Source organism: Echinops telfairi, unplaced genomic scaffold (assembly GCF_000313985.2).
Source record: "Echinops telfairi isolate 266 unplaced genomic scaffold, ASM31398v2 ScPeMD7_7424;HRSCAF=8462, whole genome shotgun sequence".
In the NCBI taxonomy this organism is placed as follows: domain Eukaryota; kingdom Metazoa; phylum Chordata; class Mammalia; order Afrosoricida; family Tenrecidae; genus Echinops; species Echinops telfairi.
In genome coordinates, this window is record NW_022111324.1 from 4,538,744 (window position 1) to 4,564,741 (window position 25,998).

The 25,998-nt window shown below is 47.3% G+C and overlaps 1 protein-coding gene across 1 annotated transcript in view; it reads right to left on the bottom strand.

The window, feature by feature from the left end:
- LMX1A (LIM homeobox transcription factor 1 alpha) overlaps positions 1 to 25,998 on the bottom strand; it is a 209,144-nt gene that overhangs the window by 89,581 nt on the left and 93,565 nt on the right. The window lies entirely within an intron of this gene.

Sequence of the window (25,998 nt, forward strand, 5' to 3'; positions counted from 1 at the left end):
ACGCCCACGGGCAGTTCTATCCTGTTCTCCAGGCCCACTGTGAGCTGGAACTGGCTGAACGGCACTGCGTTTGAGTTTGAGTTTTTGACAGTCTTTGCCTGAGGGCTGACACCCTCAACAAACAGGGCAGAATCTCCTGAGCAAAAAATAGTCTTCAGTCAGGAGAGGAAAGAAGAGTCATTCAAATGCATCCCCACCAACCAGAAAACAACTTAAAGATCTTGACCAAGTGATTTATGGGCTTCTTAGGGCAAAGAGACTTTTGAAAATTATGATTTCACAGCAGCCTTCCTACGGCAGCACACAGCCCCTTAGAACTAGCAAATACTAGAAGGCAAGCTGAAAGCCCAAAGTATAAATCATTTAAGAAAAGGCTTGTATTTATCCGTCTAACGGGTGTCTTAATGGATGCCCCCTCTGCCAGCTGCTAGTATTCAGACACTGTTCTGGATGCTGGGACGGGACCCGAGAACAAACCAGGCAAAAATCCCTGCCCTTGGTGTTTACATGGGATTGAAAACAGACACTAAGCAAATTGCCAGGTGTTGCTGAGAGTTCCATGGATAAATAATGGAAGAAGAAAGGAAAACGAGAAACGTCGGGGGTGGCCAGCTCTAAGTGTCACTGACTAGCTAAAGATCTGAAGGCGGTGGTAAGGAGTAAGCTTTTTCAATATCTGCGGGAAGAACCTTCCGGGCCGAGAAGAACAGCGGCCGGTGCCAAGACCAGTGTGTTGGAGAAAGAGCATGGAGTCCAGTGTGGACGGAGCTGGAGTGAATTAGAGGGAGCCAGGGAGCCGAGACTGGCCAATCAATGAAGGGAGGGGAGAGGGCTGACTGGGGAGACCAGAGAGGATCCTGCAGGTCACAAAAAAGGCTTTTCCTCTGAAAGGAGTGACATACTGGATAATGCGTTCATGGAAACACGATGGCCGTTGTGTTGAGAGTTATCTTGGGGAAGAACAAGGACAGACATGACAACTGTGGCGAAGGAGTAACCGGGAGCCAGGAGCGGGGAGAGAGAGAACAGTGAAGTGGAAGTCTAATGAGCGCAATGCTTCCAGGAAATAGAACTGCTGGAACCTCTCAAATGGTGCCATTGACAGGTCAAGCATGGTGAGGAGCAAGCACTGACCACCGGCCTCAGCAGTGGCGGCCATTGGAGGAGAGAAGGCCTGGGTGGAGAGAACATGCACAGGCCAAAGGCAAACAGCTTTCCAAACACACAGAGAAATGGAATGGCAGGTGAATCAGCTATAGAATGGAGAGATGGTTGTAGTGGGAGTAATTATAGAATGTGTGTCTGTGCATGAGAAGGAGGTGGCAATAGAGAAATCATCAGTGTATAAGCGGGCAGTTTCAGGGGCAAGGAATTATTGATTCAAAGTCTTCTGGGTAAACAGTGTGGTGGGTGGAATGGGGGTTGGGGGAAGACTCTGATAGGATTCACCTGTGAGTTATCACGAACAGGCTATACTGGGATCACCTTCCTGCTGCGTCTGAAACGACTCCTCCAAGAAGCAGAAGAGAGACTCTCACGGGGACGGGGGTGCTTCCACTGGACCCCAAGACTGTGCGGCGCAACTCCTGGGTCCAGAGGCAGCTGTGAGCTCAGAGGAGCAGCAAGAGCACCAGGAGGCAGAGCATGCAGCCCAGTGATGGGAAGCTGACTGTGCCATGGAGTGTGTTTGGGAACTGGGCTTGCTGACCACAGAAGCGGAGCCGAGTACCTTCCGATCGTGGGTTACTGGAACGGGGTACCTCCGGGCACAATCCAGGGAGCTAGGTGTGCTGGCCATGGAGCTGGAGCTGGCGCTGAAGCTTTGGGGTTGAGGTTTAGAGGTGTGGCATGTCCTATGGGCATTTATTAGCAGCCCTGAAAGAACTTTGTGCCATGTCCTGAGGAACAGCTGTATCCTGAGCATCTCACTTGCATAACAATGTGTTGACTTCCTTAATAAACTTTATAGTCATTAATATTACCTGTGAATTCTGTGTAGCCATTGCAATGGATATTTAGAACCTAAATGAAAATGTAGATCCTGTTGTTTGAGAAACAAAGCAGTGGTGAAGGAATGTCAGAGTGATGTCCATAGGCAGATGAGAGGGGATCAGGCAGGATATATTTGGGGTGATGCTTGGACAGAATTTAGTGCAAATAAAGCTCTTAGATGCTAAAGGTAAATTTCTCAGAAAGTCACATTTGAAGGAGCACCCTACTAGCACAATAGTTAAAGATGTGTGTGGTAGTTATATAATCTCTTGTCAATTTGAGAGGATTAAGAGTGAAGGGGTGGAGTTTCGCCTGTCAATGAGGCTTGATGACCTCTTTGGAGGCACTAAGGAGATAAGTAACTCGCTGGAGGTGGGACGCAGGCTGACACCCTGAGAAACATTGTAGTTGACAAGACACATGGAGCTGCTATAGTGCCTTGAGCTGGAGGGGTCGTGGGGAGACCCCTGCCAGTGCTGAGATGCTTACAATGCCAATGTATCTACAAGACTTCCCACACACTGGCCTGTGATCTTCCTGCATTCGGCATCATTGCATGTGTTTGGGGAGTCTGAAGAGGACTTTATAGATTGGTATTGTATATATGGGGTAATTTCAGACTTATGGACTTGATCTGGCCTGGGCTGAGATGTTTTCTTAATATCCAATTGCTCTTGTATATAAAACTCTTTGTTATACACATATAAGTCTCCCTAGATTTGTTTCTCTAGTCTACCCAGACTAACACAATGCGAGAGCTTACCACCAGGTGCTCTACTTCTGTAAAGATTACAGCCCAGGAAACCTTATAAGGCAGTTCTACCGTGTTCTATAGGGTCACTATGAGTCAGATTGTTTTTAAGGCACACACTAACCATAAGAAATATGGACCACTCTGGAGCATTTACTTGAATAATGGAGGGAGCCACGATTAAGTCAAACCATTAAATAGCCCAAAGCACAAAAATTACAATGTGTGATATATCAAATTATTTTACTTGGCAAAAATCTATGAATCACCAAAAACTTAGGAGGCATGAAGTATGAATCTGGAAAAATTGGAAGTCATCAAAACTGAAATGGAACTCAAAAAAAACCAAAAGCCTAAGTTTAGTGGGCTGAAATGGACTGGTATTGGCCAATTTGAATCAGAAAATCATATGGCTTATTCGTCTGGGAATGAAACAATCACTGTCAAAGAAAGACATTTCGAGATCTACCTTAAAGTATTTCTGTATACCAATGCGGTCCGCAATAGGATTTTATCCATCTTCATTTGAAGGAAATCCAATCAACAAAGCTACTATTCAAATTTATACCCAACCATTAAAGGTAGTGATGAAGTAATTGAAGAATTCTACCAACATCTTTACTTATATTTTTAATCATTTTATTGGGGCCTCTTACAGATATTATAACAATCCATAAATCAATTATATCAAGTGAACTTGTACATATGTTGCTGTCATCATTTTCAAAATATTGTCTTTCTGCTTGAACCTTTTATATCAGCGCCCTCCCTTCCCCACCCTCCCATATTCATGAACCCTTAATAAGTTATATGTCATTATAATTTTTTCTACCAACATCTTTAGTCAGAAATGTATAAAACATGCAATCAGATGCATTGATAATTTGGAACAAAGAGGAAGAAACAGTAGTTGGAAAATATGGTGTTAGTTAATAGAAACAAGCTGGAGATTGCATGAGAGAATTTTGTAAAATCAATGGCTTGTTTATAGCAAATACATTTTTTTCAGCAAAACAGAGGGTATCTAAGGTGACTATACACATGGACTTCCCCAGAGAGAGTACCCAGAAATCAAATTGACTGCAGTTGTGGAAGAAGACTGTGAAGAAGCTCGGTTTCAGCAGCTAGAACCAGGCCAGGGGCTACTGTGGAACAGACTATCAACTGCTCATACATAGGTTCAGGTTGAAGTTAAAGAAAATCAAAACAAGTCCATTGGGAGGCAACATATGAGAAATTCTACCCCACTTGAAATCAAGAGCATCTTAATAATAGATTTGCTCATTGAACACTGATGGCACAAGACCTGATGCGCTGTGGGCGCACAGCCAGAACATCGTTTATAAAGGACACAGAAGGTCATGGAAAAGACAAGGAAGGGAGAAGACAGCATGTCAGAAGAGACTCTCAGACTTGCTCTTAGTCCAAGAGTAGCTAAGGCAAATGGAAGAACTGATCAAGTCAAACAGCTAAAGAGAACATCTCAAAGGGCAGCTCGAGAAGACAAAGTCAAAAATCAGACTAAAACATGAAAAGACCTACAGAAAACAAACAGGAAGAGCATGCTCGGCATATCTTAAACTGGACGAACACAAGAAAAAGTCATGCCTTGAGTTACAGGATTGATAGTTTCTATGGGCAAAACACTGAATGATGGAGGAATCACCAAAATAAGATGAAAAGAATACACAGAGTCAATACACCAAAAGGAATTAGTCAACATTCAACCATTTCCGGAGGTAGTATATGCGCAAGAACCAATGGTACTGAAGGAAGACGTTCAAGATGTGAAAGCATTAGTCCCAAACAAGGCTTCAGCAGTTGCTGGAACACCCAAGGAAGCATTTCAACAAGCTGAGGCAGCACTGCAAGCATACACTGGGCTATGGCAAGACACTTGAAGACAACTACCTGACCAACTGACTGCAAGAGATCCATCTATGTACCTGTTCCAAAGAAAGGTAACCCTACAGAATGCTCAAAGTATAGAACAGTATCATTGATAGCCTGCAAGTAAAAGTTGGCTAAAGATCATCCAAAAGCTACTACAGCCCTGTATTGATAGGTTCAAGCCAAGAGCTTCAGGCCTGATTCAGAAGAGGAGCTGGAACAAGGGATATCATAGGTGATGTCAGATGGATCTTGGCTGAAATCAGGGAATACTAGAAAGATGTTTACTTGTGTTTTATTGACTGTGCTCAGGCACTGGAGAGTGTGGATCATAACAAACCATGGATAACCTTGAGAAGAATGGGAATTCCAGAACGTTTCATTGTGCTCTGGGAACCTGCACGTGGATCAAGAGGCAGTTGTGGAATAGAACAAGGGGATACTACATGGTTTAAAGTCAGGGAAGATGTATATCGGTGTTGTACCTTCACACCATACTTATTCGATCTGTTTGCGGAGCAAATCATCAGAGAAGCTGGGAGACAGGAAGAAGAGGGTGGCATCAGGATTGGACGAAGGCTGATGAACAAGCTGCACTCTCCAGATGGCACAACCTTGCTTGCCCCAAAGTGAGGACTTGAAACACTTGCAGATGACGACCGAAGATTGTAGTTTTCGGTATGAATAACAACTCGATGTAAAGAAAACCACAATCTGTACAATCAGACCCATAAGTAACAGCATGATAACCAGAGGGAAAGAAGACTGATATTGTCGAGGGTGTGTTTCACCTTGCTTGGATTCACAATCCAAACTCACAGAAGCAGCATTCAAGAGATCAAAGGATACATTGCATTGGGCAAACCTGCTGCACAAAACAAAATAATAAAAAACACCTTGCCATCAAGTGGAGTCTGATTCATGGTGGCCTTATAGGGCACGGTAGAACGGAACTGACCCTGTGAGAGCCTGAGACTGTAACTCTTTCTGCCTTTCTCCGTCTTTCTCCTGGGGAGCACTTGATGGTTTTGAACTGCTGGCCTTGAAGTTAGCAGCCTAAAGTGTAATCAGCAGGCCTCCGGGGCTCCTTTCCTTAAAGTGTTAAAAAGCAAGAATGTCAGCCTTCTCCACCTCCTTGGCTGTGGTTGGAGCTGGAGGCGCACCAGGCCAGAGGCAGTGCCGAGCTGAGGCCCCGGAGCAGCTCGGAGGCGGGGACCCATAGCTCCTCCAGCCTGCAATAAGAAACGGCCTCCAATAAAACTACACTGTAAAAAATGGGAAAGAAACGGAATGAACTGAGTAAAAATGTCGAAGAGACTGAACCTGAGGAATTTGCGGTAGAAAAAGTGCAGGCCCGACGTGTTGTGAATGGGAAGGTGAATATTTCCTTAAACGGAAGAGATTTCAGATGCTGATCATGCTCGGGGGGCCTGAAGAAAATCTGGATCGTCCAGAATTGAATTGAAACATTTCTTAATTCTCAAACAGCCAGTAAAGATGAAGATGGCACAAAAAGAAAGTCTTTATCTGTCATTGAATCTGATGACAGCAAACCAAGGATTAAAAGAGGTGCTGCTGACAAACCCCGGGCCTTCGCCGGAGGGCTTGGGCCTGGATGAACAATGCATGCCAAGGTAGCAGTGGGGAAATGCATGTTTCCCATGACACGGAAAGGCTCAGAGGAGGGAGGCCGACTTGGTGCTGGCGCGAGGCAAACATGAAATGCCCTTAAATTGTCATTGCATTTTCTGAAGAGACTCGCGTGGCATTCCTGTGCAGAAGAGGAAGCTCAGGAATCGCTTGCATGGCTGTGTATCACAACAGCTCCCTGCCATCCAGTCGAGGACGACTCAGTGCCCATATAGCACAGGGCAGAAGTGCCTCCGTGGGCTTCTGAGACTGTGACGCTTGTCGGAGCAGAACGGCCCATGCTTCTCCTGAGGAGTGGCTGGGGGCTTCAAACTGCTGACCTTGTGACCAGCAGCCCAACACGCCATATATACATACACACACGTATGCATATATATGTATACGTCTATATGCATGTATTTATATATTATAGTATATAGCTAGATATTATATACTATCAAATTGTGTATATATTACATGTATTCTATAATATGTATTTAATATAGATCATTGATCAGTTAAATTTATCATTTTAAAACAAAGATATAATTATATATTATACAGTAATATTTATATAATATATAAAATAATGTATTTATATGGTTTATATTATATATATTTATATATACAATTTAGGTCAGTTTTCTTATCAATCAGTAGGATAAATAATGACAGTCTAATGGAAATCAAGCTTGATATGCTAGTCTAGAAATAATATTACGGGGATTATTGTGGTTATTTGTTGTTTTCTTATTATTGTTACATTAGTAACACTGGTTACTTTGAGCACATGAAATTTTCTGTAGTTGCAGCATTTATGAGAAAAGAACATGTAATACCATGGCATATTATTTCCTTGACCTTAGAGCAGCGGTTCTCAACCTGTGGGTTGTGACCCCTTTGGGGGTCAAACAACCCTTTCACAGGGGTCGCCTAAGACCAACGGAAAACACTTATTTCCGATGGTCTTAAGAACAGAGACACTGCTCCTCTATCCATCTCAGGGCGGTCTGACCACATGCAGATATGCTGATCTGGTGAGAAAGACGCTATCACAACCTTCACACTGACCTTGGCTTTTTATACATACTGTCGCAAAATGTGGCAATGTAGTTTACTGTCATTATATTAAGACTGTTACCCATGCTATACCATGCTTCAAGACAAATTTTCATTTATTTGTAATTAGAAATAAGTATCTCACGATATATAATTACATATTGTTTTGTGATTAATCCTTCTGCTTTAATGATGTTCAATTTGTAACAATGAACAAACATCCTGCATATCAGATATTTACATTATAATTCATAACAGTAGCAACATTGCAGTAATGAAGTAGCAATGAAAATAATTTTATGGTTGGGGTCAGGACAACATGAGGAACTGTATTAAAGGGTCACAGCATTAGGAAGGCTGGGAGCCACTGCCTTAGAGGATAGCTTTTCTAAACGTGGGAAATTTTACTTAGTCATTACTGAATCAGAACTTGTGTTTAACCCATAATGCATGCCTAAGGACCATTCTGGGTCTTTGTTTCTATGTTTGTGTGTGTGTGTGTGTGTACCTAAATATGTATATATATTTTTTATTTTATTTTACATTCTTCAAAATCAAAACTAATCTAAGCCAAACTGGCGTTTAGCAGCCATGGGCATCTCTGTCCTTTCAGGGACGCTCTCCTCAGCAACCCGAGGATCAGACACCTCAAGTAAAACTGGTGTGAAATTGTAATCCAAAAGCCTTCAAATCAAATAAAGTATCCAGTCATGAACTGGACACATTTAAAATTCTGTACCAAAACCCAACCTTGAGAGATAGTTAAATGAAACTTTCTTTTTGCAAAACTCCCGAGTGAAAAAACCTAATTGCTACTCAAAAGCTCCCCACTTAGATAAAAAACTAGAGTAAGAGTGGCATGTTTTAATAAGCCAAGCAAGGCTTAGTTCCATGGGCACTTCTTCCATTCGGACAGCCGTTCCTTTACAAAGGTGAAAGAAATCCTCCTGGTGAAAACAAGGCGATCAGCACACATGCCACCCGGGCTCTGCTGGTAAAAACAGGTGAACACACTTGTCACTCAATAGTGACCTGTGCTTTGTTGGGTTAGTTCTTGTTTTTAATATCAATCCATTCTCTACCAGTAGATTCAATCTTCTGAATATTCAGCTTTGGCTGAAGCCAGGAAAAATAAATTTTATAGTAATCAGAATGTTACAATAATTTTATAGTAATCAGAATGTTATAGTAATTTTATAGTAATCAGAATGTTAATCTAGTTCCACATTGTTCACTTTATTGTAAATTCTGGTGTCAGTGATCAATAAATAGTTTTATGTTCCTTTAAAGAAAGAAAAGCAAGAATATTACTTAGAGGACTAATGTGCACCTGACCCAAGCCATAGGTATTTCCGCATGCATGTGAAAGTTGGACTTTGAATAAGGAAGACAAAAGTAGAATTGATGCGTCTGAATTACGGTACTTGCAAAGAATACTGAAAGTGCTACAGACTACCAAAAGACTAAATTTGTCTTGGAAAAAGTATAGTCAGAATGGTCCCTAGAGTATGCTGTCAGGAGAGACAAGTCCCTAAAGAACGACACCATGGTGGATGAACACAGTGGCTCCCACAACAGGCTCACCAGGCCTGTGAGGACGGTGCAGGGCCAGGCAGTGCTTCATTCTGCTGTTCACGGGTCACTGTGAATTCGAACCCACTCCATGGCCCCTAACAACAGCAGAAAACCCAGCCCCGGCGTTCAGCCTAACCCAGGTTCCCCGTTACTCATCCATGGCCACTTAGCTCTCTGGGAATCTCAGTCCTCCAAACATCATGGGGAGAGCTCTCCCACCAGCTAGCCCCGGGGCGTGACAAGCTGGGTGCATTCACTGTCAGATTCTCACTGTCTACCATGCTTTATAGACACAAAAAGAAATCCCACCATATGTTAAAGGTAATTGCAAACATTTGCTGCTGAAGAAAGCACCATTTTTCAAGAGCCCACAGCGATCTGGTTACTCCAGTGTACCCAGTGTGCATCAGCCAGCTTCGCTTGCTCATTGCAAGCTTCGGGGCCAATGTGAGGGTGGCAACCAACCTGACAAAGACGCTCCCTCGGCTCCTCCTCCCCTGCATGCCCTCCCCTCCCCTACTGCACTCGAACAAGTGGACAGCCCACTCCAAGAGTGTGCACACTCCTCCATCAACACAGATCAGGGAACCAGTGGAGGGGGGGGTTGCTAGGAGGGTCAGTTTGTGTGGGCAGGGGGAGATGATGGCAGGAAGGGGTGGAGGGAAAGCGGTGGACAGGGAACTCAGCTGGCTGTGGTCCATGGTCTGGGGAGTGCTGAAATGAGAGGTACAGCGAACCCCAGCAGCCCCCAGGGGTCCCCAAGTAGTCAGGTTGGTTTGCAAGGGGTCTGTATGGGGCCTAGGAGCAATGTTATTGATGGTGTGGTTTAGGAAGAGGCCAGTGAGGGTGAACCTGGGGCTCCCAGGGCCCTCCACTTGGAATGCAGCCTGGGAAGCCCCCAAACGGAGTGGATGGCTGGGAGGCAGGAAAGGCTAAGTTCTCCAGTAAACATGGGCCATAGAGAGGCATTTGTAAGCACATCTCTGGCAGCTCAAAGAGGAAATGGGTCTGTCTGTTGCTCAGCCTATGCATTGTACCCACATTCCCACCTGTCTCAGGAGAAGCAATTTCATGGATTGAATTTACACTAGCCCAGCTGCAATCCTGAGTTGGGAGGAGTGACGTTACTTAGTGCTCTGGCTTAGGTAAGAGAGTTTGTAAGAAGCAATTCCTGGCACTTGCTATTGAAGTAAGTACAAAAGTCTTGGTTCTGGCTCAGAGTGAAGCCGTGCTGTGGCTGTGTGAAGCTATCAGAGTCCCTGGGAGACCTGGAATGCATGGGCACTGGCTCCTCAGGCCCTTCCAACAGGTGGGTAATGTGTGTGGGTCCATGCAGGGGAGCTTCTTTGATCATTCTCAAGGGAAACCACCACTGCCCGGTGGGTACTTCCCAACAGCAAGGCCTGCGACAGGCAATGTGGATCCATAGGAAGCCCACTTGTACAACAGCTTCAAGCAGACAGTCAAATACTAGGTCAACTTGAAGGTGAAAAATGAGGATTTCTTGGAATATATCCACCAAGGCAAATCTGACCTTCCCATCTGAGGCCCTGTATAATGAGCACTGTCTAAAGAGCTCGTTTGTCTCTTCTGATAGGACTATTAGCACACTTATTATACATGATCTCTTTTCTATTACCACACTAAACATATTGTAGTACTTGGTTAGATATTATCTTATTTTCAATTTTAAAATATTTATTAAACATACACTGCCTTAAATCACCCCATGAGGAGGGTACCACAAAAGCATAAGAGCATTCCTTGCCAAGGAAAGTCTAGCATCTGATCGGATGTTCATAGCATAGGTGAACAAAGCCAAGAGACACTATAAGAATAAGCAATAGTTCAAGATAAGGGTGCCAAAGGACATTCGCCAAAGTGATAGTCCCACTAGGAGAGCAGGCTCCCTTGGGAGAGCAGCGTTCACTGGGAGAACAGCCACACAAAAGGAACCACGGAGAACCGCCACAGGACGAACCAAGCAAAGGCAACTGAGAAGGACCATTAGTCATCCTCACACTCCCCCAACATGTTCACATCCCAAGACACTCCTCAGGGCGTTATGTTAGAATTAGATACAGCTCTCATCCCAATTTTATAGATTAAAAAATATGGTATGGAAATGTTAAATGACTATATGATTTCATCTAAGCATATCTGTAATTTTTCTGCCCTGGAACCTGGGCTAAAACACTTGCCTGGGATTAGAACTCAATTGTTCTCCTCTGACTTAATGTATGCCTCAATCTCACCAATAAAAAGTCACGTGACAAAGTGTCCAATGTAGCCTATGATTACTATTATCACTACTATCACTATGACTAGCATCACTATTATTAGCCCCCTCTTGGATCTCCTCAGTGTTAAACGCGGTTATTGCTCAATAAACAGGCACTGATTCATTGATTTCAATCACCCCTTTGTGTACATTCTCATCCATTCATTTGACCAACATTTCTCAACTGCACACTTTTTAAGTATACAAAGTTTTGTCAATGAAACAGGTTCTCTATTCTCAAGAAGTTCACAGTCTGGTGGAGCTATAAATCTAGAAGCAGAGAAGACTCCAGAGATGGTACAATGAAGTGGGGTGGGGGTGTTGATGATTCCTCAAAGACCCAGATTCTTGCCATCCCTCTGATCTGCTTCCGCTCAGAGTTTACGGTTACCATTCAGGTAGCATCCTCTCGTGATCGCAAGACAGTCTTGTTCCCCTCTCCCCTCATCCAAGATCCGAAAGCAATCTCGGCTCCAAGCATGGAGTAGGGCTTTCCATCAAGCTGATCAGGTCAGACTTGGACACAATTCAAGAGAGCTTCAAAAAGTGCATGGAAAGACGGGATTAAAAGAAAACGGAGTATTTCCACAAACGTTTTGAAGCTCCCTCGTGGATGCCATGGGAATGTTAAGCCTTCCTTGCTTTATACTACTCAAGCTCTAGCTCCTGGAACTGGGTATGAGTCCCGTTTCCTGAGTCTCTTGGGAGGGATGAAAGGTGTCCTGGCTAGGTGACCAACAATGTCCATCACACTGGTATCATGAGCGTATCCTTCTTATGAAGAAACCCTCGAGGGACGCAGAAGGTTAACATTAACCAACGACTACGAAAGTCTGGAATGCCCAGAAGCTCCTCAGAAGACAGGCAATCAGCCATTGCCATTGTACATTGTACGTTGACACCCACGGGGTCTCCAGAACGCAGAATCGCCTCTGTGCTAACTGGTTATGTGGTAAAATAACACTGGCATCTCTGCCACCACCCAGGGGTTCACAGGGAAGTGGCCAGATGAGTAGGCTGTGGTCGTGCCCTCTCCTTTCTTCTGATCTTCTGATTCTAACCTTTTGGGATTCCGGCACCTGCATTCCTCAACTATTGCCTTCTGCTCCGTCTGCAGACACTTGCCAATGAGGTCTGCTCGTACTACGGAACAGATAATGATCTGGAATTCTCTTTTGAAAGGATGGGCTAAAGCCTCTGGAGAACTCCCCTATCTAAAACGGAGGGAGGGAGGAAAGAGGTCACTACACAGAGTGCTTGGGAGAGATGAGTACAGAAGATCAAAGGCATAAATCTGACTCGAACAGTCAAAACCTTGTCCGTAGATCCCCCACCCCTCCCGCCCCATGATGCAGGGTGGACCTGGTTTCCAACATTTTCTACATTTTTGGTTTGTATTGTTTGTTTGGTTTTATGTTGGTTCATATTAGGGTGTGTCTCAGAGGTGTCATTGGGGGTCACCCTCTGGAAGCTGTATTGTATGGTTTTCAGCATATGAAACACTGGCCTGATGAACCTGTAGGGATAGCAAGTAGAACAAGGGTTTCAGGGCGGGAGGAGGAGGCGGTACAGTGGGGGAGGGGGGTGAAAGGGAGACCATGTCAAGGAGTCTATGTAGAGAAAGAATGTCTGCAAGCTGACTGTGGTAGCAATTGTACAATTCTACGTGGTGATTGAACTATGGAGTGGTATGATGTATGAATTAAATCCCGATTAATAATAAAATTTTTAAAGTCTTCCAAGGCAAATAAAGGTCTAAAACTAAAAGCATGAAACCGGAGATCTCATTACATAAATAATGACAACTGCAAAATAAAAAGGGGGGATAAATGGTGTAGGAGAGAAAGTCAAGGGGGTATAAAAATAATAATAATAATAAATAAAAAGATAAACTAAGCAAAACGTTATAGAGCTACTGCTAAAATCCCCAATGAATGTTGAGTGAACGTTCTCCAAGGTTATTGACAATACCATTCAAATGATTTTGTTTAATTGATGTAATTTACAAAACTCTTCATAAAAGGAAAGAAAGTGTACCACCCTGATATTTTAAGACATCAGGTCAGAGACAGTCAACTTCCTGTTTGATGGGAAAGTGATGTCATCTAACTGCTTCACTGTGGGAACGACGTCACGTGAATCTGAACCTCTGTGTAGGTGATAGGGTGCACAGCTCGTTAGAACATGGCCCATCCAGGCCATCCGTTGTCATCTGCTATCCGCGGAAGATCAGAGCACCAGGATATAGCAGGCACTCCATGAAAGTGAATTATTCCTTTCTCGATGCCATAACTGAGTGATGAGTGTGGGGCATGGAGGGTACCCTTTTTTTTTAAATGTTTCATCTTCCTGAAGACAAAGTTAAAGCATGGCCCTTAGCAACCTGTAGGTGGGAGCGTCGTGCTAATCCCCACTGCTGCTGCTTCCAGGGCACTGAGTCTGCATGAGCACCCGCGCATTCTTTCTGAGACCCTCAACAAGCTGGGTTCCCTAGAGGTCAGAGAGGACACGGGGCCTGCCACCCGGAGGCTTTCTTAATATCGCAAGACAGCAGACCACTGTTAGGTACTTTCATCAATTTCCTTGGTCACTTGTTTTCTGGAATGACTTTCTCTGTCTTCTCTGTCCTGCAGGTCAAGTTACGGCCTCGCTGACCCTCACCCCTGTTGCCACCCTCAGCGCTTCCACACAGGCACTCACTAGCACTGTCCTCTGGGTGTCTGGGACATTTACACTCTGGCGGGTCCTGGTATGCAGAAATCTTGGGTCCCGGCTGTCTCCCTCCCTGCAGTGTGCCCACAGAGGGCAACAGTCACATCCACGCCCTCAGAATGCAGACGAGCATCCAGCACAGAGTAGGGGCTTGGTAAACGGTGGATTGAGCTACGCTGGATTGGACTGAAATAATTTGAGGTCTAGGTGTTTGGGGTTGATTATTTAAGTGAAGGCTTATTATCACTTCTTAAGAACGGTGGAATGGCCAAATGGCCCTTAGCTAATCCACCTTCCCAACACTGGGCTCCAGGGGTGCGTATTGACTGGAGAAATCAGAAGTGGCAGCGGGACTGATGGATGGCCACCCCCCTCATAAAGAGCCGTGGGATGCAGTCTCCAGCCACCGCCTCGGGGCTCCGAGTCCCATGAAACTTTATGGCATTGTTACCATGGCGGTCACGGATGTAACGCGCCACGGAGGCAAAAAGGACATTCCTCCAGAGGTGAGACATTGGCGGGAGCCCATTCTCAGGCAAGAGCGGGTGACTCAACCGCCCTGAGCCTCAGTTTCCCCGAAAGTTAAGTGGAGATAAGAATACTGGCCTCTAAGGTCACGCAACCGTGCATTAAAAGCATAGAGCCAGCCCTCACTAAGTGACAGCCACTGCCATGTCTCTACCTGTCGCGGGGAATAGAGTCATCATCCACTTCCTTGTGCCCGAGTTAGATGTGCTGGTGTTTCATCTAAAAACTCGAGACCAGGATTTACAGGAACTCCAGGGCTAGGGGTGGATGGGACCCTGAGGTTTCTGACCCATCAGTCTTCCCACGGACCAAACTCAACAAGCTTGGCGCCTGAAGCTGCTGCTCAAGGGTGAGCTGCACTTTCCGACTCCACAGCACCCAGCGGCCCTGAGTCCTATCTAGGGTGGGCTTCTGTGAGGCGAGCCATTTTCTTCCGGGTCCCAACAGTAACTGTGTGACTTTGCGGGTTAATAAGCTGATGGTGGTTATTGATTAGCAAGTGAAAACAACTCCCCCTAGTCCCCACCTTGCCTGGTTTACCAGCAATCTGAGCTCTGCTAGAATATCCCATGCAACCGCTCGTTAGCATTTGTTAAGAACGCCCCAATAAAAGCTCCAAAGGTTGTCGCGGTCACCCAGAGGTGACAGGGCTCTGTTCACCTCCAAGTGACTTCCAGTCACCTCGAGATCCCTTTTCACACAGAGCCCTGCTGGGTCCCGCCTGCATGTTCAGGTCCTCGGCAAAGCCCCCTCCTTTCCTTGAAGTAACAAATCCAGACATCAAACACCAAGTAATCCTTCTCCAGGGAAGGAGCGCTCCAGAGCAGAGCGCTAGGTCAGATGCTATCAGGATGGAGAGAGCGGTGCGGTGGGAGCGGGTACAGAAGTGTAGGCCTGTAAAGTGTGCAGCATCCAGGAAAGACAACCGGGAGGAGGCTTCTGAGTCTGCTTGGTGCCTCTGGCTGCTGAAAGCTTTGTGGTACCTGTGTGTGTGTTTGTGTGTGTGAGATTCTCCCTGCAATCTTGAAACCAGCCAACTCAGAGAATACCCACAGACTGGGCGAGGTCAGGGATAACCACACTGCATTTGAGAAGCCCGCCAAGGCTTCCCAGGGGGAAGCAGCCAGTGAGTGACGGTTACACACAGCCCAGAGGCTGGAGGAGGAGGAAGAGGAGAAGGAGAGAAGGGAACTCAAAGGTCCTGAAAAATGTATTTCGTCCCTCTCCTTGTCAAACGTAACCCCTGGGCCATAGGAGTCTGCAAAGCAGAGACAAGCCCTTTCTTCTCTGATAATGAGAGTGGGTGGAATTTTCCACGGACCTTTGAGATGAACCAAAACCCAAACTCACTGCCATGGAGTCGATGCTGACCCACAGTCGATGCTGATGTTTATGGGAGTCAAAAGCCCAGCTCTCCCTCAGAGCGGCTGCTGGTTTCACACTGCGGGCCACGGGATGGCGGCCCCATGCGTCACCACTGCACCACCAGGATGCCTACATTTCACACGAGGAGCCCTCTCAACATAACGATGTGGCAGCCAGACAGCCCTGCTCCAGAGGCGCTGGTGGCCCTTCCACCCCAACTTGTCCATGCTGCGGCAGTGCCCAGCCATGAGCACGGGGATCCCTGGGAGATCGGCACCCAGAACTCAAGGGTAACCATGAGGATGAGCTCCTGGCCATCACCCAGAGCCCGGGGGCCACACACTGTCAGGTTGGACTCATTCGTTCCAATGTGGCCACTAAACTCACCTTGGATAATGTTAGTCCTTGGCATGCAATGGATGCAAAGAGCAGTAATTTTAACAGCAACAATGCCTGTGGATGATGATACTCTCCTCTGGTTACAATAGACTCACCCTTTGCAGGGGTCCTCAAACTATGGGCCGCGGGCCACATGTGGTGTTTTGGCCCCGTTTGTTTTTTAACTTCAAAATAAGGTATGTGCAGTGTGCATAGGAATTTGTTCATAGTTTTTTAAAAAAAACTATAGTCCGGCCCTCCAATGGGTGTGAGGGGCAGTGAACTGGCCCCCTGTTTCAAAAGTTTGAGAACCCCTGCTTTAGAGAGTGTTGGGGTAAAGTTCATACCTAGTTGTTAAGAAACCGAAAACAAAAATTCACTGTCCTCGATTCTACTCTGACTCATGGCAACCCTATGGGTTAACCTAGAACTGCCCTTTTTGCTTTCTGAGATTTAAATCTTAATGGGAGTCGACAGTCTCATTTTCTGTCCTCCGAGCAGCAGGCAGGGTTGGAACTGCTAACTCTGAGGTCAGCAGCTCAGTGTGTAGCCCACTATGCCATCGGGGCTCCAAGAAGAAGATAATATCCACATCCTCATCCTTGGTACAGTATGTCAGCCGGGCACACATGCAATTTGACGTAGTTATCATTATTGTGAAATCTCAGAAAACGCGGTGCTTCAGGCAACAAAGAAAAAGTGAGGTTGAGGGAGAGTGGACCTAAATCAAGTATTTGGGCTCTAAAACCACACTTGGTTAATGATTACGAGTGACTCGCACTGATGAGGGCACACATGAGTCTTGGAAGCTTCTGAGCATAGGACAGTGCCCTTGGGGCCAATAGTTAACACCCTCTTCCATGGGGAAACAAAAGACTGGGGGTGCAAATCTACTTAGAGTCACCTTGTAATCTACTACCAAAATCTCAGCCCCTGAAAACCTGGTGGCGCACAGTGCTACACATACACACATGAGGTCCCCAGGAGTCAACTCAATAGTAACTGCTTTGGGGGGGAAGGAATGGTAAGGATCTGAACAGGGGCTCTTCATGGTCCCGTTGTGAAAGCTTCACGTAGCCCAAGCGTGGTGAGTCTGCTGTAACCGGTGGCTCCCCGAGCGCAAGGCAGGCCAGAGTGGGAAGACCCTGGCGACAAGAGGAGGTGGGGATCAGAAAGGCTCTGTGGGTGGCATGTACGCTCAATGAAGCTGTCTTGACATGTGCCCACCCCTCCGTTTGGTGCCAGGGCTCACTACCAGCTGCAAGCAAGTATGTCTGCCAAACCTTCTGCCAGGAAGGGACATTCCGGGCCACGTGGATGTCTGGGAGACTGCTCAGGAATCCCAAGTCGAGTCTTGGGCCCGATGCTAACGGCAGGCTTTCCTTTCAATCATATGCCTTCCCGCCAGAGGCAAAGCGATGCCGATATCAGAAAGACCGCTTTCTCTCAGGTCGTCACCGTCCCCCTGAATCCACCTAAGCCCCTCGTTTCACCAGCTCTCTCAGATTTCTGGAGTCCCCTTGCATAGAGGTGGCTGCAGGGGGGTCTGCTCCCTCTGTACCCTGGAAGCAGCTGACAGGCCTTAAAATGCTTCCTGGTTGAAGGGGAAAGAAGAGGGCATTTTATTCCATCAGGACAAGAATCGAGCTTCTTCCACTTGGTGGGGAGACAGCAGCAAAGAGCTATGGGGTGTCAAGTTTCCTTTTTCGAAGGTGAGAATCTTAACTGGGTGGTGAGGCTCCATCTCTTACGTTGGACGTGTTATCGGGAGACAGGCTCTAAAAGCCAAAGTCACCACCACTGAGGCCTTTCTGACTCCTCGGAACCCGTAGGACAGGGTAGAACTGCCTTGTGAGTTGCTGGACCATAACGCTTTCCCCAGAAAAGGACATCATGCTTGATAAAGCAGAGAGTCGGGGGAGAAGACACCAGGAAGCCCCGCAGTGAGCTGAAGTGACACAGTGGTTGCCCCACGGGTTCCCACATGACAGCTGTGCGGATGGTCCAGAACCAGGCAGCCTTTCCCCTGCAGTTCTGTAGGGTAACTTAGCGTTACCACAAACTGGAGCCAACTCAACAGCACCTAACAACAACAACAACAATACTGAGCATAAGGTGTCCTGGTGGCACAGTGGTTAAGCATCCAACTGCTAATCAGAAGGTCATTGGTTCAAACCCACCAGCTCCTCCACAGGAGAAATGTGTGGTAGTCTGTCTAAAAAGATTACATCTTTGAAACCCCAAGCGGCAGTCCTACTTAATTCTGTAGGGGTGCTATAAGTTGGGATTGACTAGACAGCCCTGGGTTTTGTGGCTGGGCTTTATAGCCAAACCCTTCAAATTGTCTGATTTGGGGTATAAATGCTAATGTGAGTTTCTGGGAATAACTGAAAGCAGTTGCCAACAGATAATGCTGACTCCCGCACTCCCATGTGTGCCATGGTAGAGCGGGACTCTGCAGGGTTTTCTATGGCTGATACTGATGGAAATAGAGCAATAGGTCTTTCTTCTAAGGCACCTCTGTGTGGACTTGGACCGCCAATCTTCTGGTAAGTAACAGAATATGTTAACTGTTCCTACCACGCAGGGGTAAATGGGAATAACTACACTCTCCTCAGCCCCGCCCCCCCAAAACCCCAAACTCACTGCCATCGAGTAGATTCTGACTCTCAGCCACACTACAGGACAGGGTAGAATTGCCCCTTTGGGTTTCGGAGACTATAAAGCTCTCAGCAGAAAGAAAAGCATCATCTTTCTCCTGCCAAGTGGCTGGTGGGTTCAAGTTGCTGACCTTGCAGTTAGCAGTGCAACACGTACTCCACCAGGGCCCCCGGGAATAACGGCAGGAGCTCATTAGGTCAGTTACTAAGTACATGAGGTCATTGTGAGTGGGGTGCTGATGATGGTGGGTCACAACAACTACAACTAGCTACTATTCTAGCGCTTAAGATAAGGTACCTTTCAGTCGGCTCCAAGTCACAGCGACCCGACGTACATCAGAACAAACCCAGCCTGCCCTTGGTGTAGACCAGTCTCACAGAGGAGATAGAAACTGTTTTCACCCTTGGTTTGAAGATGAGGATAACGAGGTGCCAAACACGTAAAATACCTTGTCCTGGATCACAGAATCAGAGACCAGAGCCTGGGCTCCTATAACCACCTCTCATAAAGCCCTAGGTGGTGTAGCGGTGATGAGTTGGGCTGCCAACCGTGAGGCCAGCAGTTCGAAGCCCCCTGCTGGTTGGGGAGAACAACCAGACTTTCCACTTCCTGGGAGAGTTACAGTCTCAGAAGCTCACAAGGACAGTGAGTTCTACCCTGTCCTGTAGGATCGCTATGAGCCGACATCGCCTCATTGATCATTAAGTTGTGTTGACAAAGTCCCAGTTGTTCTGTGTTCTGGACCAAGTGTTGTACAGGCATCTTGCGGTCAACTTCTAGCATACACTGAGACGTCCTCATCTTTGTACACCGGGCTCCTAGCACTCGGGGGGACACGCAGGGCAGCTAGTCGTAAAGCAAGAATCCTAACTGGGATGGGCCCTCACTCCCGCATTCTTCCTTCTGGTGCACTTCACTCTTTCTCACATGTGCCCCCTTTTTCTTGGCACCTATGTGATGCCAAGTGCGTAATAAAACACTGGATTTTCACTGGAAAAAGAAAAGAAAAGAATTGCTATTGTGCCTAACCCAGAGTGACCTACAGAACAGAAAGAGACTGCCTCACAGAGAGAGAGTACAAGTCCATCAGTCTTTGAGAAAGCAAACATACTCACCTTCCTCTCATTGACTAGCTGGTAGGTTCCAGGCTCTCAGTTTGCAACTGAGCACTTAACCCACAGTGTCACACCCAGCCTCTCAGCCTGCCTACTGCATTCTCTCACTGATATTTTCTCCCCTGCCCAACCCATTCCCTCACCTGCAGTCTTCCCCAGTCTGGCTTGTCCCATAAGTCCAGGGCCCAGAGAGAAGGCTACACCATCCACTTTGAGTCGCCTCCTGGTGTGGACTGGCAGTTGGATGGGAGGCGAAACTCTGGACCAAATCCAGCACCCACCGACCCTCCACCTGGCGGCCCTCCCGGGAGAGCAGGGTCTGAGCCACCGCACGGCACAGCACAGCAAGCAGCTCCCAATGTCCCACAGGGTGACCTCAGGGCATTTGCCACTCACCTCGGCCCCTTCAGGCTGAAGGAAAATTTGGAACAGAAGACCCCAGACATGGGGTATGAGTGTGAGGGCAGTGGAGCACTCAGAGGGATCTCCGGCCCAGAAGTGAGGTACAGCAGAGGCTCCAAGGACACGCTTCTCCTGCACCGAGCAGGGGGCTCCTCGGTTGGGCCTTTTCTGGAACGTGGGCTTCTGGGGCCCAGAAGTGAAGCTCCCACCACCAGCTGCACATCCTGTGGGCATTCGGGAAGATTCCGTTTGCCAATGACTTCCAGAACAGAACTAGGGGCCTTTTCACGTCAGGCTGCAAATTCACAAGCTTGTCCAACAGGAAAGAAGCCCGTGCCCCTCTGACGGGGCCTCCGCCGTCTGTGGGAAGTAGGCGTGGGAAGAAACCTCATCCGTGTTAACCTCCACTGTGGTCAGCAAGCGTGGGTCCCAAGGTTGCTTCCTGGTCTAGAGAAGCCCTGGAAGAATCCCCACAGTGCCCGGCGCAGTGCCCCGCTCATCATCATGGTCACAGTTAAGTACTTCCAGAATGGAAGGCATATTGGTTTTCACTCTTGCAGGCTCTTCTACCACAGGAACTTGAGAGAAGATCTGAGGGAGAAGCTGGCGTGGGCTTGCTGGAGAGGGAAGGGGTGCTGATGACTAGTCCACTCGGTCTTTCAGGGCAAGAGCCACGGCGCCCTGAAGCCTCGCTTTCTCCATCAGTTAAACGGGATCGATGCCGCCTGCCCTGATGGTGCTCTTCTGCTGAGGTTCTCTGACGCCCTCCAAGCAAACGAGGGGAGGCTTTCTATTCCCGTAAAGAGCTACCATCTCAGAAACCCATGGGGGCAGCCCTCCCTTGTCGTATAGGGTCACTGTTAGCCAACATCAGCACCCTCCAGAAAAGCTACAAGGAAAAAGAAAGAATCCCCCACCCCACCCCTGGGCAAACTTCTACTACTAGCTTCTCTAGAATAATGAAAATAATTTGCATTATTTGTTCCGACAAATGACTACAGTTTGGATCTCTGAGACTGCGTCTCTACACACCGAAAAGCCTATCAACCACTCCCCCAAAGACTCTCAATTGGGGACTGGGGGGTTGGGGTAGAGGACTAGAGCGAGTCATTTACATGACCCCTTTCCATCTCCATGTCCCCCTCTCCCTGGGGCGGGCAAGTGCTCGTTTTACTGCCTGGCAACCAGACTGGGCCTAAGCTTGCTAAAATATGAGTGTTTTTTTGGCTGGAGTACCAGAGAGCCTGCAGCCCTATGGAGAGAGAAAAATTGAACACACCAGGCTGTGGCTCCAGAAAGGGGAAGAATTAGGCTTCACACCGAGCAGGCTGAACCATGGCATTCTTTAGATAATGCTTAACAAACCCCAAAACAAAGGCAGCCAACTCAGCTGCATGTTCGTAAAATGTATTCTCAGCAGATTCTGGCTTATTGAAGGACTTGGTTGCTTTGCATCCAGGGTCCCCGTCCTAAGCTTCCCGTTTTTCCGGGCTGTCCCCCCTTGTCTAAATGCCTACAGATTCTGCCAATCAGAATTCCTCACCTCGGGCTCAGGGGGGCTTAGCAACCAAGGTAAGTGGTGGTACTTTTCAATTTGGCCCTAACCCTTTAAAACAACTGCCCCACCCCCACCCCAGCGTGCCCCACCCTCCCCAGCCATCATTAGAAACCAGTTCTCAGGGGGTTGACTTCTTCAGAGAGGAAGGGGAATGGAATTCTGGGATCCCCCTCTAAAGACACCCCACACCTCTATCCAAGGGCACATGAGGCTGCTGACTGCCGGATCCTGAAAGGTCCAACAGGGAGGTTTTCTCCTTTGGCTTTAGCACCATGCCTGCTCCTGACATCACGTCCCGAGTGCTGTCAGCGAGCAGCTTGATAACCAGGCTGGCTACGTTGATGGGTGGAACGGTTTCTCTACTGCAGAAGTTACAGGACAAGCTAGAAGTGGCCGACAGGAGGGAAATGGGGTTATCCATCCAGGATCAAACACAAACACTGAGCTTGATTACTCCCAAACACAGCCTCCCTCCACCGCTTCTTGCCTTCTCTTCATCCCCTCCTCAAATCTCCCCTGGGACCTGTGGACTGCGGGGACCCTCTGTAAGAGTGGGAATGTGGGTGTGGGCAGGAATTTAAAGGTCTGGAGACCAGACTGGGTTCTTTATAGACACACTGTCTGCACATTTAATGAGATCAATATTTTCTTTGCCGAAAAAAGGCACCTCCCCACTCCAGGATATGGAGAATGTGCCCTGGTGGGTGGAAGCCCACTAGCTTCCCTCGCTACCTCTGTGACCTCGGGCAAGATTCTCTGTCAGAGACCTCCCGGGCCATAAACGGAGAATAGCCATCCTTACCCGTCATGAACCTCCCAGAGCTGGTCCAAGGCTGAATGGGAGAGGTGACATTGAGCACTTTTCATGCCTCTGAGAAAGAAGATGCAGGCAGGCAAGGGACTAAGCTAACAAAATCTCCAGGAGGTTCTCATTCTTAGTGTGGAGTCGTCCAGGATCTCTGTCTCCGCTGCACAGGGTCTGCTGAGAAGACACAGCGCCCAGCTGCAAAGTACAGTCTGGGCCCGGGAAGACCGGGCCTAAAGTCTGCTTGCACTTGACTCGTGTTCATCGAGTTAGGTCTGACATACGGATGTGGTGGCCACTGCGGCAAACAGGGGAAGCAAAGAATGTGTCAAGTGTAAAGCTGAACCCCCAAATCCAGCTCACTCCCAGGGGGGCTGAGCCGGTGGCAGGATGACAGACGGTGGACACGAGAGAACTGGCGCCGAATACAGTGTTCAGGTGAGCCATGGGCAGGGTCAGATTTTACGAATGCTAGCTGCAACGGCACGTACAAGTGAGCATTCTTGTACAGTCGATAACATTCTGCTGAAAGACCGGCCCACTCAGCCTCATGCAAAACAGGGCTGATAGTACCCACCTGTGTGTGAAGTGCCAAGGCACTCTCCTTTGATAATGAACTATACAGTGAACCCTCGTTTATCGCAGTTAAGCGGTTCTAGACCCTACCGTGATAAATGAAATTCCGCGAAGGAGGATTCCTTATTTGTAAATCAAATATTTTCGTAGTTAGAGCATAGAGGACATGAAAAAACACCCTTTAGTCACCATTACACTCGTATTACCCAATTTATTAAACGAAAAAGGGAAAATACAGTAAAACATTTTGGACGTTACAATTATCATTTATTATTTATTATATTATTTATGGCATCAAGCATGTACAGTATGAGCCAATCAGTGGCAGTAATGACAGAGCATGCGCTGTTACGCAAAAACCGCGATAGAGTGAAGCCGCGGAAGTCGAAGCGCGAAGTGGTGAGGGTTCACTGTATTTCCTCATGCATTGGCTAAACAAACAAACAAAACCGCATCCACTCTGCTGGAGACCAGCCTGCTTAGCCACAGAGACATACAGGATATAATATCCACGCGTGCGCGTGTGTGTGTGTGTGTGTATATGTGACTCTGTCTGCATGAGTGTGTGTATACGTGACTCTGTGTGTGTGTGTGTGTGTGTGTGACTCTGTCTGCATGTGTGTGTGTGTATGTGACTCTGTCTGCATGTGTGTGTGTGTGTATGTGACTCTGCATGTGTGTGTTTGTGTGTGTGTATGTGACTCTGTCTGCATGTGTGTGTGTGTGTGACTCTGTCTGCATGTGTGTGTTTGTGTGTGTATGTGAGTCTGTCTGCGTGTGTGTATGTGACTCTGTCTGCATGTGTGTGTGTGTATGTGTGACTCTGTCTGCATGTGTGTGTGTATGTGACTCAGTCTGCGTGTGTGTGTATGTGACTCTGTCTGCATGTGTGTGTGTGTGTATGTGTGACTCTGTCTGCATGTGTGTGTGTGTGTGAGGCCACAATGGACTTTCTTTTGATCACAAAGTTGTCTTTCCTCATAGAGTGTCTAAACAAATTTCAAAAACAGTTACCTTTGAGTTGATTCCAAACTATAGCGACCCCCATAATAGGATAGAGTACAATTTCCTCATAAGGTTTTCAAGGCTATAAATCCTTACAGAAGCAGACTGTCAAATCTCTCTCCCCTAAGGAGCAATGACTGCATTCAACATTGTTGGCAGGCAAGCCCGGGGCTACAGTGTCACCATCAAAATGCTGAGTAAGTTACCTGTTGAGTGACTAGCAGTTCTCCTGAAGTATGACTATCCACAGGATTTCAAGACTCTCTGCACCCCTGGCCCCTCAGCCCCAAGTTGGCAATGGGTTTACACTATCGAGCTGTCACTCGTCCTCTGTGCCCGTGGCCCACCGTTGTGAATAGGCGAGCTGGGTTAGGAGAACCAGAAGCTCAGGGAGTGCATGGAAGGAAGTAGGCGAGCATGTCCCAGACTCCACTTGTGCTTCATGCTGGAAACTGAACCCGGGGCCCTGGGCCCCTGCTTCTACCCTCTCCACCCACTACGGCCAGGTAATCCATCCAAAACCATGGTTTTCAATGCTATCAGTCGTCTGAAGAAGCTACTTATCTAAACTCTTCCCTTAACTCTCACCACGTCTCCAAACTCTGAACTCATATCGAATTGCCCACTGGGCATCTCTACTTGGATATACAACATACATCTCAAATCGAACATGGCCAAACACAGCTCTTTCCCAAATCCCCGCCCAACCTCCTTAAATGGTCCACCTGGCAGTTTACAGAGTCTCCATCTACCGAGCAATCATCTATGGTTCCTCATGTCCAACAGCCAAGTCCTGGACCTCTCCTGCTGAGCTTCCAAATCATGTCCAGAATTCTTCCATTTCTCAACCTCTCTGCTGCCATCTCCACTCCGCTGCCACACAAAAGCCAGGGTGATCTTTATCAAATGTAAGTTAGACGTCACTTCCCTGTGTCAATGTCTCCAATGGTCTCCCAGGGATTTAGAAGAAAACCCCAAATCCCTCCTCTGATTTATCAAACTTTGCCTCGGTCTACAATCACAAATCCTATTTCTGTCTCTCATACTTCATTCAGCTCCAGCCACACTGAATTCTTTCTGTGCTTCAAACGTGTGCTGGTTCCCATGGGTCTATTCTCTGACCCCATTTTCTTCCTGGAACCCTACCATCCTCCTCCTCTTCCTCCTCCTCCATGTCCTTCATGGCTCCCTCTGACATTCAGATGTCATCTCAAATAGGCCTCCTTTGGCCACCCAACATCAGGAGCCATCTGGTCCCCTCGCCACAGCAGCTGCAGAGAGCACTGCTTTCCCGTAGTTGCTTGTTTGTTCCTGATTTGTCTCCTGCAACCCGGATGTACACTGCTTGACCACTGAAACCTTGGCTAGAACTGAGTCAGACACAAAGCAAGTGCCTAATCAACATTGTTTGGTTGCATGACTCTTCTGGAGGAGCCCTGGTGGTGCCGTGGTTAAGTGCTTGGCTGCTAACCAGAAGGTTGGCAGTTCAGAACCACTAGCTGCTCAATGGGAGAAAGATGCAGTCGTCAGAGGCTATGAAAAGTTCCAGCCTGGAAACATCAGGAGTCAGCTCTACTGTCTTACATAGTTGTCATGGGGTCTGAACAGCAAGCACCAGGTTGTCTATTTTTGTTTTTTTTTTGCTGTGTGTGTGTGTGTGTGTGTGTGTGTGTGAGAAAGAGAAACTCTTCCAACCACTAAAATGCACACAAACAC